The sequence below is a fragment of the Ceratotherium simum genome, chromosome 7 (genome assembly GCF_057802395.1).
Source record: "Ceratotherium simum simum isolate JZ-2026a chromosome 7, ASM5780239v1, whole genome shotgun sequence".
NCBI classification, from domain to species: domain Eukaryota; kingdom Metazoa; phylum Chordata; class Mammalia; order Perissodactyla; family Rhinocerotidae; genus Ceratotherium; species Ceratotherium simum.
Genome location: NC_141906.1, coordinates 28337520 through 28354877, shown reverse-complemented (window position 1 = coordinate 28354877; position 17358 = coordinate 28337520). Strand labels below are relative to the sequence as shown.

General features: G+C 47.1%; 1 pseudogene; it reads right to left on the bottom strand.

Annotated features, from left to right (window-relative positions):
- Positions 1-5631: 5631 nt before the first annotated feature.
- Positions 5632-6574, bottom strand: LOC101401506 (olfactory receptor 52K1-like; annotated as a pseudogene).
- Positions 6575-17358: the final 10784 nt, after the last annotated feature.

Genomic DNA, 17358 nt, shown 5'->3' with positions numbered 1-17358 from the left:
AGAACGGACAACTGAGATGCAGCTACATCAGAACCCCAGCTCTTAATTCAAATAACCATTCAGTGATATTAAGTAATCATTAATCTCTGAGAATTTCATACCCAGTTAAGGAAAGATCAAATGTAGAGTAGGATTTAAAGAAATACAAATATTAAGATGTAACCTCATACCTTCATAATTAATGTTAATCCTGCTTAATATAGTCTTAATTTTCTCTAAGGCTTAAGTAGAAAAGAATCATTCCTATAGATTTTTTTCCTCTGGACCTTATATGTCAGTGGTTTCTTACCATGAACTAATCAGTTCAACCTGGTTAGTTAAAAACAACAACAAAAAAGCCAACAATACATTCAAAAACATTAAAAAACCTCAACCCAAAGCAGTAGTTTCCCAGGTTCTCCCCAACACCTCTTGGCTGAGAATCTGTAGAGACTGGAGTCACGTGTCTTTATGTGAGTCTCCCTGGGTGAGACTCCAGCAGCCCACCTGACTCCAGTCTGTGGACCTGCACTCAAGGACCACCCAGCCAGATGTCTCTGGCTCCTGGCTGCAGAGGCAGGTAAGCCTCACTCTAGTCTTCAGTAGGCTTAGATGTGCTGAGGGACTGCATCTCCTGTTCTCCTTCTTTCCCCCATGGTGGGGTCCAACCCTCTGGCTTCCCTTTACCAGGGCTCCTTGTTCACAGAAGCAAACAAGCTATCACCTGCTCATTCTTTAATCTCACCCAATGTTTAGTGAGCAGTCATTACGTGGGTTTTCACTCAATGTGACTGTCATCCAGCACGTGTCCCACTTGGCTCTCTACCCAGTTTTCTTCCTTGAATACTTCACATAAGACAAAAGCAAATAAGACCACGTTGATTTAGTTAATAATTCCAAGCAGGCAGTTTCATTGCAGGTTTTACAGCTTAGCCACTGTCAAAAATTTCCCTCACGTTTGGAAGGGTTGACATCTTCCCTTACAAAATCTTAAAATTAAAAATGCATTTGAACAATTTGAAAATGATTGGCTTTTTTTCCCTTTTTAAATAATTTTTTAAAGTTTTTTTAGAATTTCCTCACATCTTACTATAATTTTTCCTTCCGTGTGATTATTTTTAGGAACTGCTTAAGAAAGAGAGACTTTTAAGAACTTTGACATTCCACTTACTTTGGCGTTCCTTGCTGTGTAATTGAGTTATTTAATAAATAGAGATAAGAAACTCAAAGATAAATGCTGAGATGTTAGGTGCCAGAGCAGGCTTGAGATTCGTGTGTATTTTCTCCTTTCTGTTTCAGAGAAAAAGAAATGGACCCAACTCAATGTGCGGTTCTGGATTGGGTTCCCTGTTACAAGGGACATTGTTGAAAGAACAGGCGAAACTTGAATGGAGTCTGAAGATCGGATGGCAGGGGTGGTTCAGTGTTGGTTCCTGCTGTTAATGGTTGTAGGTGAATGTCCCCGTTTATAGAAAATACTCACTAGAGTATTCAGGGATGATGGGACTTCGTATTGGCAACTTAACTCAAATAGTACTGTGTTTGAATCTAATCTGCAAGTTTGCAATTGTTTCAAAATTATTAAATGATATAAAAATATAGTGAGTCTTAAGTACTTGAAAAAAGAAATGGAGGCTTATGAGAGAAAATTATGACAGTGAATGTGACGTGAGTGATAGCAGGTGTGTATGTCTCCATTCTCTACCTTCCTCTCTCATCTGGAAAATCCAGATAGGTGGATGGACAGGCTTGTCAGAGACTTGTTCTCAGGAACAACCTCTCTGTGCTTTGCAGCACGAAAGTTTTTGCTTTTGATGAGGTCCAATTGATTTATTTTTTCTTTTTTCTCTTGTGCTGTTGGTGTCATATGTAAGAAACCATTGTCTAATTCAAGGTCATGAAGATATACTCCTATGTTTTCTTCTGAGGGTTTGATAGTTTTAGCTCTTGCATGACATGTATGATCTATTTTGAGTTAATTTTTGTATATGATGTGAGAAAGGGGTCCAACGTCATTCTTTTGCGTGTGGATATCCAGTTGTCCCAGCATCATTTTTTTTTTTTTTTTGCTGAGGAAGATCAGCCCTGAGCTAACATCTGCCAATCCTCCTCTTTTTGCTGAGGAAGACTGGCCCTGGGCTAACATCTGTGCCCATCTTCCTCCACTTTATATGGGACTCCGCCACAGCATGGCCTGCCAAGCAGTGTGTCGGGGTGTGCCCGGGATCCGAACCGGCGAACCCCGGGCCACCGCTGCAGAGCACGCGCACTTACCCGCTTGCGCCACGGGGTCGGCCCCCTAGCATCATTTGTTGAAAGGCTATTCTTTCCTCATCAAATTGCTTAGGCACCCTCATCGTTCCTGGATTCTTTACCTTAGTGATCCTATATGCTTTATCTCGGTGACGCCATTACCATCCACATAGTGGCCTAAACTAGAAAGTTTGTTGTTGGCCCTGAAGGCGGGGTGACGGGATCCTGGATTTCTCCTGCTGTCTGGCCTACTTTGTGAATATTTCTGCGGGATGTTCTCTCCTCTCAAACCTCACTATCACTGCCCTGTTCTGGGTCACACCTTCTTTGGCCTCAGCCGGCTTAGCGCCTTCTAGTCCACCTCCTTCCCGTTGTCTCCTCAGCTCCAATGCAGACTCAGCCTAACTGAGAGGGAACTCATTGAACGTATTATTTTTATTTTTAAGTTTTTGCTAACTAGTTAGATGAAAAGTGGCATTTCATTGAGTATCTGAACTTGGTTATATTTGATGTTGGCCATTGTTTCCACATGTTTCTAGGTGGGTTCATTTTCTTTTTTTATGAGAAAACTGCCTATCTTTTGCCTATATATTAGAAGGAAGCATTGTATATTACTTGTTTAATCCTCTCTTTGGATTTCTGTGGTCTCCAAAACAGAAGCTACCTCCTTTGCAGGGTATAGAAGGTCTTCTGTGCTCTGCTCTGCAACTGGCTCTCCAGCACCATTTCCCATGTATTGTGTTTCAGTCATAGTGCTAATAGCTACCAGACCATGTCAGGCACTTTGTGATACACCCATGTAAAAAAAAAAAAAAAAAAATATATATATATATATATTTGCAGTTGTTGCAGGTTGGTTTCCCAGGAAGCAGGCCTTGAGATGAAGATTAGAGTACAAGAGGCTTATTAGGGGGTGCTCTTAAGATCAACATCTGTGGAAGAAAAGGGAGAGAAACAGCACCGGACAGAAGGAATGTTGGCTGTGATGCAGTTTCAGTGATGGCCTCAGTCAACCCTAGAGGGAGCTCTGGAGCTGGGGTGGCCCTTCAGAGTTGTCCTGGGCTAGAGAAAGTAGGCAAAACCTTCATCCCTCCATGTCAACAAATCATTGAATGTGGGCTCATTGAAATTTGGCTGAAGTTACCCAGGAAACTGAAGCCAAATTTCAGTCCCCACTGGAGACTGAAGGTTGGGAGGACACTGAGGTTGGGGAATTTATTCTCCTGGCACCCTCTCTGCCAGCTCACAGGTTGGGTGTGTCCCCTTACTGAAGACCACAGCCCTGGTTGGTGGCCTTCTTCTACATCCTCTCTCTTTGGATTTCTAGAACCATTCCCTCTATTTGTCTTTTCTGCTCTTGGGGTGGTCCAGGCTCTCTGCTGTGGCAAGTCCCAGGGTGCTGCCCCATGCCTTGTTGGCTTCCTTTAACCCCTGGGGTCTGTGTTTTTATAAATAGGACCTCATTACATTCCTGTACCAAAGTTTCTTTCTCGATCACCCCAACATCAACGGGTTACTCTACAATCCACACACCATATCACGGAATACCTACTATTGAATATATTTCTTTCTGTATTTATCTAAATTCTTCTCTAGGCCTGTAATTTCTTGGAAAGTTAGACAATGAACCTAACTCAAAGCTGAGTCCTATATGGTGTCCAGAACGTGCTTTGCTTGTCATAAATGCAGAGGTGTCCCCACAAACGGGCCTGGGCTTTCTTTTTAGAGATGTCCTTACTTTGTATTTCTTTTGAAATATTCGGTGGTTTTTGTATTTTTATTACCCTTAAGAAGAAAATTATTTTCTAATATTCTATGAAAGGTCGTGACTATCTGTCTGAAATCTCCATTTCAGTAACGCATTTTGTCTTTTCACCGATGAAGAACTCTCCCACTACTTAAGTTTGTTTTTGCAAGTTAGCCCTTGAAAGCTGCGCTGTCTCCTGCAGTTCCTGCAGCTGCCACCAGGGGGATGTTGGTGGGGGTTATGATTGTTCCTGCCCATCACCTTGCTGGTCTCCAAGCACAAGTCACTGAGAGGAGGCCCAGCTGTTTATTCATATAACTATTTATTAATACTAAGCAATTACAAATTTCTGATATTTATGTAACTGGTTAATGGAAGATACAGTTTAAAGTAAGATTTAAAAAGCCACAAGCCATAACTGTAGTTTTTTACCTTCATGATTCAAGGTAACTTTTTTTTGCTTAATGTGACTTTAATTTTCTCTCAGCCTTGAGAAAAAATATTTTTTGTATTATTATAATTTTAATAGACTTTATTTATTTTTATTTTTTAAATAGACTTTATTTTTTAGAGCAGTTTTAGGTTTGCAGCAAAATGGAGTAAAAAGTACAGAGTTCTCATATACTCCCTGCCCCTACACACGCACAGCCCCCTCCACTGCCAACAATAATGTTTAAAACAGTTTCACATCCTGGATTTTATATGTCAGTGATTCCCTACGTGCCTTTGCATTGAAATCATCCAGACAGTTAAAAATTCAGATTCTCAGGCTTTGTGCCACACCTATTGAATGAGAATCAGCACGACCTGAGGCCTGGGATAACAGTACCTTCCTTTCCATTGTTCTGTGAATATCCTGCCCTTTGATTCTTTGTAGAGTCTTAAAAAAAGTTCTAATTAGTTTATTCAGTAAGAGATTTTCTTGCAAGTTTTGGTACCCAGCTTCTATCTAAGACTTACACTTTATTTTTTTTTTTATTTTTTGGTGAGGAAGATTGGCCCTGAACTAACATCTGTGCCTATCTTCCTCTGTTTGTATGTGGGAGGCCACCACAGCATGGCTTGATGAGCAGCATGTAGGTCTGTGCCCAGGATCCAAACCTGTGAACGCTGGGCCGCTGAAGCGGAGCATGCAAACTTAACCACTACGCCACCGGGCCGGCCCCTACTCTTTATTTTTTGAAGGACGTGAATATTGTTTTTTTATAAAATTCTACATTTAAAAACCCATTTGTAAATTACAGAAGTGGGTAGCTTTTATTGGGGAGAATATTTTTAAAAGAATAGATACAGATTGCATTCTGTGCAATTCTTTTAAGGAACTGCCAACGACAGAGAGACTTAAGAAAATTATAATTCCAGTTGCTTTAACTATTTGCCATGTAACTATGGACACAATGATGTTCTATTATGGGGACTGACAAAAGCTCAAAGACTAATGTTAGGATGCCGGGACGCAGAGCAGGGCTGAGTGAGACTCTGGTGTGCACTTCTACCCTTTTTTACTGGAAGAAAACCGAAAGAAGAGTTTTCGGGCGAATAATGAGAGTGAAGACGATGGTGACAGTCGAGTTCCTGTGTATCCACTTTCTGTCTTCCTCAGCCTTGCCAGGGACAAACAGATAGGTGAATAAGGGCTTGTTACAGGTGACTCATGGATCTGCCCTCAGGAACAACCTCGCCAGGTGCTGCCTGATTTCCTTGGCCCTGGCCCCGTAGATGACAGGGTGGACCAGACATGGGAGCAGCAGGTAGAAGGCACTGAGCAGGTTGTGCACGTTCTGGGAGGCTGTGCGGGCCACACAGTAGACGATGGATGAGGACATGGTGGAGGAGTAGACAGTGAAGATGACCAGCAGGTGGGAGCCACAGGTGTTCAGGGCCTTGGAACGTGCTTGACCTGATGAAATCCGGAAGGCAGCATGGATGATGCGGGAGTAGGAGGACTCGCATGCCCAGGACTCGGTTGAAGATGCGGACAGTGAGCCCCACAGTCTAGTTTAGGGAGATGTCCCCACAGGAGAGCTTCATCAGGGCCATGTGCTCACAGGCAAAGTGGTGGATCACGTCTGAGCGGCAGAAGCGAACCCGGGAGGCCAGTGCCACCACTGGAGCAACAATGCAGGTGCTCCTGGCCGCTGCCACCCCCACCAGGCCAGCCAGCAACTGGCCTGTCACTATCTCCGAGTAGTGGAGCGGGTAGCAGATGGCGACATAGCGGTCCAGGGCCATGACCAGGAGGATGTTGCAGTCAAAGACAATGAGGAAGTAGATGCAGAACATCTGGAGCAGACAGCGGGGCAGGGAGACGCGGTTGAAGCGGGTGGAGAGGCTGAACAGCATGGCGGGCACCACGGTGGTGGCGGCACAGATGTTGACAGCCAGGAGCAGGGCGATGAGCAGGTACATGGGCTGGTGCAGGCTCCTCTGGGCTGCCACCGTGTGGATGACCAGGGCATTGGCGGAGATGATCACCAGGTAGAGGCTGAGGAAGGGCAGCACCAGGAGGGCGCGGGACTCCTGTAGCCCCGGGAAGCCCACCAGGAGGAAGCTGGTGTAGGACACGTTGGAGCTGCCATTGCTCCACCCTGACATCTTCCCTGGGGAGCAGGATGGCTCTGGGGAAATAAGAGGGGCAAGAGGCCTGGTCTCTGTACCTGGGCCCCCACCAGGGCCTGCCCCAGCTCTACTGGGCTTTGATCTCCATGAGTCTCCAATATTCCTTGAGAAAAAATGAGAAGTGAATAGCCATTATTTAAGGAGCTACACATCTTTCAATGAATCTTTGCATTTCAAATAAATTCCTCAGGGTAGATTTTGGATGTAGAATTATTGGATCGAATGATATGAACATTTTGAGGGTGCCAAGGAGATTTCCGAGAAAGTTGTATCAATGTTGTCACTGAATCACTGGTGCTAGTATTAAATTGCCATGATCTAAAAAAAAATTATTTTAGCAATTTGATGGTGGAAAATACTATCTCATTTTTATTTGCATGTTCTCTTTTGTGAGTTTTCTATTCACGTACTTTGTCCATGTACTATTAGAGACTGTTTCTCTTAGCAACTTAAATATTAAAATAATGACCTTTTGTATCCATTGAAACAGATTTTCCAAATCTTGTCAGTATTTTTATTTTGTTTACAATCTTATTAGAGTAAGAGTTTTAAATTTATAAAATTAAACCCGTTGATATTTCTTTGTGTGTTCTTTTCTTGGTTTTAAGCTTAGCAAGTCCTTCCTCATTCAAAGATCAAAAAGATGGTACACTATATTTTGTTTATCTTTAAAATATGGCCTACTTTTTATATTAAGTTTTCTTTTTTTTGTGAGGAAGATCAGCCCTGAGCTAACATCTATGCTAATCCTCCTCTTTTTGCTGAGGAAGACCGGCTCTGAGCTAACGTCTATTGCCAATCCTCGTCTTTTCTTTTTTTTCCCCCAAAGCCCCAGTGGATAGCTGTATGTCATAGTTGCACATCCTTCTAGTTGCTGCATGTGGGACGCGGCCTCAGCATGCCTGCAGAAGCGGCGTGTCGGTGTGCGCCCGGGATCCGAACTCAGGCTGCCAGTAGCGGAGCGCGCGCACTTAACCGCTAAGCCACGGGGCCGGCCCTAAATTAAGTTTTCATCTACATAAAATTCAATTTGATATGTGACATGAGGTGATAATCTAACCTGATATTTTTCCCCAAGTAGCTAAATAATTGTTCTTGTTCCATTTCCTCCACTGCTTTGTGTTACTACCTTTATCCTAGATTAAGTTCTTATATGTGATGGGGTCATTTTATAGGTAATGATGTTCTGTGTTCTTATGCCAATACCACACTATTTTTTTTAAAAAAAGCTCTATTGAGATATAATTCACATACTATACAGTTTACCCATTTAAAGTGTACAATTCAATGGTTTTTAGTAAATTCACACAGTTGTGCAACCATCACCACAATCAACATTGTTATCACCCCACATAGAAACCCTGTACCCATTCATAGTCACCCCCCATTTTCCCCAATCTCCCTAGCCCTAGGCAAACAACCACTAATCTACTTTCTGTCTCTGTGGATTTGCCTACTTTGGACACTTCATATAAATGGAATCATACAATATGTGGTCTTTTAAGGCTGGCTTTTTTCACTTAGCATAATGTTTTTAAGGTTCATCCATGTTGTAGCATGTATCAGTATGCCATTCCTTTTTTTTGTGGGGGGGTATATTGGCCATGAGCTAACATCTGTTGCCAATATTTCTCTTTTTCTTTTTTCTCCTCAAAGCCCCAGTACATAGTTGTATATCATAGTTGTAGGTCCTTCTAGTTCCTCTGTGTGGGATGCCACCTCAACACGGCTTGATGAGCAGCGAGCAAGTCTGTGCCCAGGATCTGAACTGGGGAACCCAGGACCACTAAAGTAGAACACACGAACCCAAACGCTATGCCACTGGGCTGGCCCTGCCATTCCTTTTTAATGGCTTAATAATATTCCATTGTATGGATATACCACATTTTATTGATCCACTTCTCAGTTGACGGACATTTGAGTTGCTTCCACTTTTTGGCTATTATGAATAATGCTGCTCTGAACACGTGTGTACAAGTTTTTGTGTGAACATATGTTTTCATTTCTCTTGGGTATATACATAGGGGTGGAATTGCTGGGTATATAGGAACTCTTACGTTTAACCTTTTGAGGAACTACCAGATTGTTTTCCAAAGCTGCTGCACCATTTTACATTCTCACTAGCAATGTATTAGGGTTCCAATTTCCCCACATGGTTGTCAACACTTATTATTATCTGTCTTTTTTATTTTAGCCATCCTAGTGGTTTTGATTTGTGTATTTCTGAAGGCTAATGATATTGAGCATCTTTTCATGTGCATATTGGCCATTTGTATCTTTTTTGGAGAAATTATGCAAATGCTTTGTCCATTTTTAATTAGTTATCTTTTATTATTAAGTTGTAAGAGACTACTGTACTACTTTAATCACTATAGCTTCATCATTTATTTTGATTTCTGATGAAACTTTACAAGTACTTTTGTTTAAAAATTTTTTTTGTTATTCTCAAGTTTTATTCTTCCAACCATTAAAAATAATTTTGCCAATTTTCAAAAATAATCCCATTGTGATTTTCAAAAATTGGGATTTCATTAAACCTGTGAATTAACCTGTGGAAGACTGACATCTTGACAACATTCAGTCTTTCCATCTCGTATCAAAGTATGGTATTTTAAGTTTTCAAGTCTTGGTTTATATCTCTCAGCAGTTTCTTAGTTTTATTTGTACAGGTCTGTGACAGCAGGTACTCTGTCCACTGCGCTCACATTTATATTCCAGGAGCCTGATACAGGACCTGACACCCAGGAGACACTCAGTGAGTGCTTGTTAAACAATGAGTAGGTCTCCCACATTTCTTAAATTTATGCCTGGGTATTTTGCTATTTGTTACCATTGAGAATACAATAATTTTCTATCATATTTTTGAATTGGAAACAATCTTATTATAGGAAAGTCACTGATTTTGTACTTTTGTACTTTATCTTATATACTGCTACTTCTAACATTGCCTTATTAATTGAAAATATTTTCAGTTGGGTTCATTGCATATCCAAGGGAGAATTATCCTCTTTGTTATTTTTACTTTTAAAAAATAACTGGACTTTTATTTCTGTTTTATGTCTTATTTCATAAACCATAACTTCCAGAATAATGTTAAAAAGTAACGATAAGAAAAGGTATATTTATTTTTTCTGCAGTTTTATTAGAACTCCTATTTCTCTATTAAACATGATGTTGCTTGGTTTGAGATAGATATTCTTTTTCATGTTAGCGAAGTATCCTCTTTCTTCTAGTTTTTAATAATGAAAAAAATCAGGCATTTGTGTTTAATATTTTCAAATGCTCTTTTGGCATCAACTATAATGAGCCAATGCTTTTAAAATTGGACCTGTTGACAAGTAGATATATTACCGAGTGGTTATACTTTTAAATTCTGCTGAAATTGGCTTGCTAGTATTTTATTTAGAATAGATCTATAGCTTTCTGTTTTGAAATTATCTCAATGAGGTTCTGGTACCACAGTTATGCCAGCTTCATAATGAATTGACTCAATTTCCTTTTTAAATTCTATTTTCTAGAATAGTTTTTATAGCACAGGAATTATTCATCCATTGAAAGTTTGGGAAAAAAACTCACCAATAAAATGATCTGGGTGCAGACCTTTTTTCGGTAATAACTATTTGGTAACACTTTCTGATTTCTTTTATGGCAATTAATCTGCTCAGGTTTTTAATCTCTTCTTAAGTAAACTGGGAAAATTACATCCTTCTGGTAATTTGCCCATTTCATAAAGAATTTAAATTTATTAGCACAGACTCCTACAGGGTGATTTGCATTTCAATAACGCAATTAAGGGGCCGCCCCGTGGCTTAGCGGTAAAGTGCGCGCGCTCTGCTGCTGGTGGCCCGGGTTCCGATCCAGGGCACGCACCGATGCACCACTTGTCAGGCCATGCTGTGGCGGCGTCCCATATAAAGTGGAGGAAGATGGGCATGGATGTTAGCCCAGGGCCAGTCTTCCTCAGCAAAAAGAGGAGGTTGGCAGATGTTAGCTCAGGGCTGATCTTCCTCACACACACACACACAAAAGCAATTAAATACCTTAACCCAGAGAATGAACTTGTAAGCTGGTGATGTTTTGAGTCAGGCTCCACCCAGCTCATCTCAAGTCACTCTGTGGAGTAAGCACTATAGCGCGTGTGTGAAAACACAAACACACTCCCTAAAAGACACAGTGTCACATACTAGATCCGTAAACATACCCTCTTGTGAAGTAGCGGTTCTACTGCAGACCAAATCCCATCACAAAATATGGCCCCTATCCTCACTGCTCAGAGCCCTCACGGCTCGGGAATTGCCTCACTCACGTCAAAAACTCAGAAGATGGAGGGTCAGGACCTCAGAAACGCAGGCCGTCAGAGAGGGAAGATGTCCTACTTGCACCCAAGGGGCTTAAAAGGAAGATGGGGACTGCCGGCCTCCCAGGCCCTAGTCCAGCCGCAGGCCACACGGGCGCCTCCCCCATCCCTTTCTGGGCCTCTGTGACCACGTAAGACATCGAGAATCCCTGATTCACAGCTGTAGACAGCAGAGGACTGTGGAGGCCAGCTTTGGCTCCTTCCCTGATACAAAGGCCCTGAGCCTGCACGGCTCTGCAACAAGCTGCTCGCTACGATGTCTCAGGTCATCAGTTCCACGAGTGGGTGCCTTTACCTAAACACCTCTCCTCACCTAGGCCTGAAATCTCTCTTCGTATGGTGTCATGCCCTTGGTCCCAGCTCAGTCCTCTGTTAGCTCTGAGAAATAGTTGTCTTCTTGGGGTTGTTTGGATAGGAGAGAGCAGAAGGAAAACTAACATCTGCCTGAGGACCTGCCATGGTCTGGGCTCTGTTGATACTTCCGCACATAGTTCCCCCTCATTTAGCAGCCTTAGCGTCTCTGTTAGGCAGGTATTTTACTGAGAGTCAGACATATGAAGTCACCCTCTATTCATTCATTAATTTGTTCATTCAACATATTTTTTGACATTTATCATGTAACAGGCACTGGGGCTTCATGGATGCATCACATGTGGTTTCTGTGCCCGAGAAGCTTAGAGCCCAATAGGGAAGAACCAGTGCTATGGAGCCCAGGGGAGATGTCTAACTCAGCCTCCAGGGACAGGGAAGGCTCCTCCAAGGAGAGGATGTCTGCCTGAGAGTTGAAGTTCGAGTCAGCCAGAGGAAGGGAAGGTGGGGTGCAAGTAGTCTAATGACATGAACCCTACAGTTGGTGGGAGTGGGGTTAGAACAAAGCCAAGGTCCCTCTCACTGTCACCATGCCTCAGGGGGACACCTGGGCTTGCCGAAAGTCCCATGGAAGAAAATTACAGGAGAAAACAAGGTGGGAGAGCAGAAGTGAGCGGATGAACTAAACTCCTGCTGATTTTCCGCTGTTGATGAGATTCAGTTTCAAAAAGGAGGAATACAGGTTAGGCTTAGAATAGGATTTCCTTCTGAGAAGACCTGGCGTTGAGGAGGAGGGGACAATAGGGTGGACTGAGGGTAGTGGTGTGATTGTCCAGACAGAAGGGATGCCAGCCAGGGGTGTGAGTTTGTCACCCTCCTTCCTTGTGCCTGCCCTGCTCATCCTCACTCACACCACTCCCTGGCATGAGCCTCTCCCGCAGCCACCACTGCCCTCCTGGGCTGCCCCCCCAGAGCTGATACTCACAATCAGGAGGCAGCAGAGAGAAACAGTGGGGCTCCCCAAGTGCAGTTAAATGCACCCCTACTACTCCCCTGGGACGCCCAGGCTCCGGCTCAGCCAATGGGCAGTGCCCTGTGACTACTCCTCGGTCTCCTAGGACTCCACTGGACCAGCCTGGAGCTGGTCTCCTGACATCCAGGCCAGGCCCTTCCTATTGGTCTGGGCTGCCCAAGGTCCCTGCTCTGGAGCTAAAGGGGAATAACTCAACACAAATAGGGAGATTTGGACCTGGCACCCCAAATTCGGGCTGCAGCCCACCCCAGGGGTGGCTCCGCCCAAGCAGGGTCAGGGAATGCAGTGAAGGATGCTGGTCAGCCCAGCGGGCAGGCTCTCAGTGTCAGTAATGAGGAGGGAAGAGTTCCAAGGAGGGGCAGCTTTCACCGAGCACCTGCTAGGGGGGGATTTTTGAAGGATTAGTGGTTCTTACATGACACTTATGGGAGAAAAGGAGGAACAGGAAGAGGAGAATGAGGTTGTGGGACAGCCTGTTGAAATGAGGATATTCTCACCCCATTTTAGAGGTGGGGCATCTAGGGTCAGAGACTTCAGGTGACTTCTCTAAGGTCACTCAGCAGATTTGGGGCAATGCTGGGGTGGGTCATCTGACCCAAACCTGACTCTCACCACTTCACCCCTGTCTCTTGTGGCTGCTCTAGGCCCAGGGGAGCAGGTGGGGGTCAAGGAAGGCTTCATGGAGGAGGGGACATTGGAGCCAGGCCTGGAAGGTCCAGAAGCAGACACAGAGGCGAGAGGAGCAGGGCCTGAGATGGCTGAGGCTGAGGCTTGACATGAGGGGCAGGAACAGTGATGATGGTGGGCGTGAGGCTGCCTGTTTTGTCCTAAAGCTTCAGATGTGGGAGATTGTGTGGTTTGGAGCCCAGGAGCCCCTCCCAGGGGCATCTGGCCTGGGCTTCCTTCAGCCTTGCTGGGTTGTGGTGGCGGCACGGTGGTCAGGAGGCCAGTGGGCAGCCAGGGCTGGAGGGTCTCAGAGGCATCGGGAGCCCTCCACACCCTGCTCCCCCGCAGCCCAGGTGTGAGGTTGGCCAAGTGGAGGGCCTTCCTCACACCAGGCTGAGCACACCTCATGTGGCCCTCACCTTGGGCTCTCCTGTCCTCTACTCCCTGGGCCCCCGCAGCTCTGGTGACAGGGCCCCCAGCTGGTGTCCTTCTCACTGGCCCTTGGACCCCTCCAGTTTGTCCATGACCCTTTTGTGGGCGGGGCCTGGACGTGGAGGCAGAAGCCCGGGCAAAGGTGGTCACCCCCAGGACCAGGTGGCAATTGCTGGACACAGCGCTTGGTCAGCTCACACCGTGGCCGACTCAGACCTCTGAGACTGGTTTGCTTGCTGTTCCTCAACCTCGGTATTTGTTTCCTAGGGATACGTAGGTAGTGAGCCAGACCAACTACCACAAACTGGGGGCCTTAAAACAGCAGAAATGTTTCCTCCCACAGTTCTGGAGGCTAGAAGTCTGAAATCCAGGTGTGGGCAGGGCCGTGCTTCCTCTGAACCCTCTGGGGGAGAATCCGCTCCTCGCTTCTTCCAGCTTCTGGGGGCTCTAGGTGTTCCTCGGCTTGTGCTGCATAACTCTGATCTCTGCCTCTGTCTTCACAGGGCTCTCCCCTCTGTCTCTTATAAGGACATTTGTCACTGGATTTAGAGCCCACCTGGGTAATCCAGGATGCTCTCATATGAAGACCCTTAATTTAATTACACCTGCAAAGACCCTTGTTCCAAATAAGGTCCCATTCACAGGTTCCAGGGGTTAGAGCCTAGACATACCTTTTTGGGGGCCACCATGCAGCCCGCTACAGCTTCCATATGTGGGGTTCAAAAGAATGAGAGTGGGACAGAGAAGGTGGCCTTGGCCTGGGCTGGCTCTGGGTGCAGAGGAGTGCGGTAGGGGAGGGTATGTGTGACAACATGACGAGGGAGGCAAGGGGCTGCTCACAGGAAGCACGTCTGGTCTGGGGCATAAAGTCCTTGACTCCAGGGTTCAGCTCAGGGATTGGAACTCAGCCCTGCATGTGTGGCAGGGCTAAGCCAGAAAGGCTTCCTGGGGGAGGTGAGCTTCCAGCCTTGCCTTAGAAAAGAGAGACCAGCCGAGGGGGGCGGAGTGAACAGTACAGGCTGAGGAGCTACCACTCAAGGGTCCTTTTCACACAGGGAGCTCCCAGCTGTGCCTCCCCTCAGGTTAAGGGCTTTCTGGGGCAGGGATGGGCCTCCCGCCTCAGACTGGGCCACCTTCCTGCAGGGTCATCGTTCAGTGACAGGGTGAGATGTTGTGGCTGCAGAGCAGAGAGGGGAGGGAGGTCCTGAGGGCCTTGGGGACACCTCTGAGGCCCTGCAGACCGTCGCCACGACTCCCTGCCAGGGGTGACTGGAGAGGTGAGACGTGAGGTGGGCACACACATCTCAAGCGCAACATGGCTGCCACTGACCGCACCTCCCCCCTCCTACGCCCTGTCGGTTCCTCCTCTCTCTCCCCTTTCTCAGGGAGCCAGTCCCGGGACATCATCCTGCTCATCCCTCTCCCCACACCCCTCACCTGGTATGGCACCAAGGCCTGCCAATCTCACCTCCACTCTCCCCTCCGGTCAGGCTCCCAAAGCCTTAGTCCTGGGTCACCTCTAGGCCACCACCCCTCTAGTCCCTCTCCACCTCTGCTGAAGAAGGATCCTGTGGGGAAGCAGACCTGGCCTTGTCACCCCTAGTAAAACCCCGCAGAAGCTCCCCACCGGCAACCCAGCAAAGGCAGGCTCCCTCACTGGCATTCAAATCTCTCATCCCCCACCCCTCCCCGAGAGGCCGCTGCCCTCCAGCAAGGCCAGACTGTTTGTACTTTGCTGCCCACCCTCTGTCCAACCTGTCCTTCCTTCCCTCAGCGTCACCTGGCTGCTGCCTGTGCTTGCTTTAGGAGTTCAGCTGCTACCTGCTGTAGGAAGCCCTCCCTGACTGCTCTCGCCCCAGCTGCTCTGAGTTGCTGCAGCATGAGGAGGCTCTGAGTCTGGGACTCACATTGTGTTCCACTGTGGAGGGCACCCTAACTGGCCTGAGACTCCCCAGTAGCCTCCCTCCCCCCACTGCAGGACTCCAGGGCAGCCCACTTGTCCGCTGTCTCTCCTCCCGTCCCCCCTTCTTGGCCCCCATGGCACCCATGCCCTAAACTCTCCTCTCCAGGTTTCTCTCCAGTCCAGGTGGTCAGGACTCGCTACACCAAAACCTGCTCTCCGATGAGATCCGAAGCTCCTCTACACTGAGGCTTGAAAGCTGGATGATGGCTCCATCCCGTAGGCTCCCGGAGGGGTGGTGGTGGGAACCCTGCATGTGGAGTAGATGGGAGGCTTTGGGGCACAGGAGTCTCACTGAAGTCCCCAAAATCTGTCTTAGGTGTGGCATCCACTTTGGGCAGGGCCTCTCAGAGCTTTTAGCCTGAGTCTCTCTTTCTCACCGACCTCAGCCTCTGGCACCAGGACCTGAGCGCGCAGGGCCTCAGTGTGCACTGAGGGGAGGCAGCGTGCAGAAGCAAGTCCAGAAGGTAGAGATCTGAGACAGGGTCTGGCGGGGCCTCTGTTTCTTTCCTCTTCCATAGAAGGAGGGCGCTGGACGGGGTGACCACTCATGGCCTCTCCCTTCCTAGATCAAACTTCTCATGTTTCTAACAAACTTTGTATGATTATAGTTTAGAAAGGTCTCTTTTTTTTTTTTAAACTGCTTTTTTGAGGTATGATTGACTTACAAAAAGTTGTACATATTGAATGTGTACAACTTGATGAATTTGAAGATAAGTATATGCCTGTGAAACCATCACCACAATCTATGCCATAAACACATCACCACCTCAAAAGTTTCCTCCGGCCTCTTTATTTATTATTATTATTACTTTAGTGAGAAGAACACCTAACATAAGATCTACCCTCTTTTGTGTTCCTCAACTGATCTGATTTCCCCATCATGCCTGGGAGGTGGGAGACCACCCCCCCCAGCCCCCCACTTCACGGGTGAGGGAGCTGGGGCTTGGAGCCAGCAGTCTCTCAGCCACCTGCTAACAGAACTGGGCCTGGAGCTGGTCCCCTGGCTCCTTATGGCTCCCGAGCCCACTCTGGCTGCTGGGGAGCTGGAAGGCCCCTCAGTACCAGGACTGTGGGGGCAGATTCTTCCCTCCATGTGAGGCGGGCACAGGTCCAGGACTAGCCCGGTCCCCCATCTCTTGCTTACCCTGCTCCCGCAGCCTGATGTCCCCCAAATCTTGCTGTGCCCAGTCTTGAAAATGGGTCTCTGTGCCCTCAGGCAGACCCCCAGCCTCTCTACCTATAGCTCCTCCTCTGGGGAAGGGGCTGGGGAAACCTTCCACCGGCAGCGGGCCAGGAGGCCCTGTACCAGGAAAGGGGGCCTCCCTTCCCGGTGAGGCAGCTCTCAAACCTTTTCCCCTGCAGGGAGGGGGCAGGTCCCTCCAGACAGGCTTCAGGGTCCTTCCCTGCCTTGGCTGGAGGGAGGGGCCGGACTAGCCGTCTCTCACTAGGGCATGGTGGACCGAGCTGGGCAGGCCCCTGGCCTCCTGCCTCCAGCCAGGGTGCGGAACCTGCACAGGTATTCCCTCCTCCTTAGCAGACTCACCTGTGGGTCCATCTTTGAGCCCAAAGGAAGAAACAGCAGGGCCTGAGGAGGACAAGGCACAAACTGCCTGATTCCAAAGGGTCTGCTCTGATTTCCTCAGCCTGGGGCCTGACTTTGAAAAGCCCTGGGCACCGGCCCCTGTTATCAATTGTGGCTGGAGGGCTTCTGCCCCCTCAAGCCTCCCTCAGTTGGCCGCTCCAAGACTGGCTGGGGGCTAGAGGGAAGGAGTAGCTCATTTAACCAGCTCCTGCCCTGGCCAGGTCCTGCATCTGGGGTGTTACATGATCTATCTCATTTAAAACCCGCAGCTCCTTGCAAGGTAGTGATCATTAAACCCATTTTACAGGTGAAGAAACTGACGCTCAGAGAAGTTGCACAAGGCCAAGGCTCAGCATTAGCAAATGGCAGAGTTGGGACTTGAAGTCAAGTCTAGTTCTGGTCCCCAGGCCCATAAAAT